The sequence below is a fragment of the Globicephala melas genome, chromosome 16 (assembly GCF_963455315.2).
Source record: "Globicephala melas chromosome 16, mGloMel1.2, whole genome shotgun sequence".
Lineage (NCBI taxonomy): Eukaryota > Metazoa > Chordata > Mammalia > Artiodactyla > Delphinidae > Globicephala > Globicephala melas.
The window spans coordinates 63,872,348-63,873,583 of NC_083329.1; the positions used below are offsets into that span (position 1 = coordinate 63,872,348).

Consider the following 1,236-nt stretch of genomic DNA (forward strand, 5'->3'; position numbering starts at 1 on the left):
CAATTCTGATGCATGTGATTGAGTTGATAGAGGAAGAAATAATGGTAGACTTTGTCACAGATGAGAAATATTAAACACTAATATGGGCTCTATAAGTCAAATTTATATGGGCAAATAAAATGGGATATTTCTAAACACATTTAATAGGGAAAGTTGAAATGGTGTGCCCCAGTTCCTAGTTCAAGTATAGAAAGAAATGTCATTGTACTCAATACTGTGGCCTTTCAGAATCAGATGATACCCTCTGCTGGCTAAATGTGGGATTGCGTTTAAAAATGAATGGCTGGAAAGGAACTGCATTTCCAGAGAGACACATCAAGAGGGCTTGAAAATGGGCACTCCAAAGGAATTCATGACAGACCTTCCTTGCCATATGTCAGCACCCCTGATGAACAAAATAGTCCAAGAGAATCCCCAACCAGACCCTTTTGTCTACATGGATGATTCCAGCATGAACTTCGAGGTTGATTCACAGATACCATCTGGTCCCACAAAATGGAAGAAGCCTCACGATTGCACCTCATTCACACACACACAGCATGAAGAGTTGAAGGTTCTGTTTAGCTGTAACATGTTTCCAGATAAAAACCTCCAGAGAGAACTTGCTTTAAAACTCAGCCTACCAGAATGAACAGTAAAGATTTGGTTCAGGAATTGGCGGTTCAAAAAGAGGAAGCAGCAACAGCGACAAGAGCAGCAGTCGGTCCTTCCAGCCAAGAATGTGCCCACAGCATCAACCAGTCCTCATTCTTTTCTCCCTGCAGTTTCAGATTCTTATAGCTCCCACTTACCTCAGCCCTTAGACCCTTTCCATTGGGCAGGGGACTATCATCACTGAGATTGCTACAAGTCATGTCCAAATGCAAGATCCTCAATTGGAGAGGCTAGTGGCCTCAGTTCCTGCTTTGTACTCTGATGCCTATGACATAGCACAAATCATGGAACTGTACGGTTTTCCTGATGAGGATGAGATAGCCAGCTCTTCTTTCCACTCTCTGTATTAGTATCTCTCACCGACAAGGCCCAGTTAGAATAGAGTTCCTCTCTTAGCATCTTTGCTGATCCAGCTGTAGGTTTATCTCCTGGGCAAACCTGCTTCAGTATGACAAACTGGAGCTTTGCAGCCTACAGTCTGAGAGACAGCCTGGAATTCCAGAACCCCTCCAGTATGGTACACTTTGGATGTCTCTGATCAAAGTACTAATATATATCAGACAGTAGAGAAAAAGGATCTTC

At 43.0% G+C, this 1,236-nt stretch overlaps 1 pseudogene; it reads left to right on the forward strand.

The window, feature by feature from the left end:
• The first annotated feature begins 331 nt into the window (after positions 1-331).
• Positions 332-1,031, forward strand: LOC115856278 (arginine-fifty homeobox-like; annotated as a pseudogene).
• Positions 1,032-1,236: the final 205 nt, after the last annotated feature.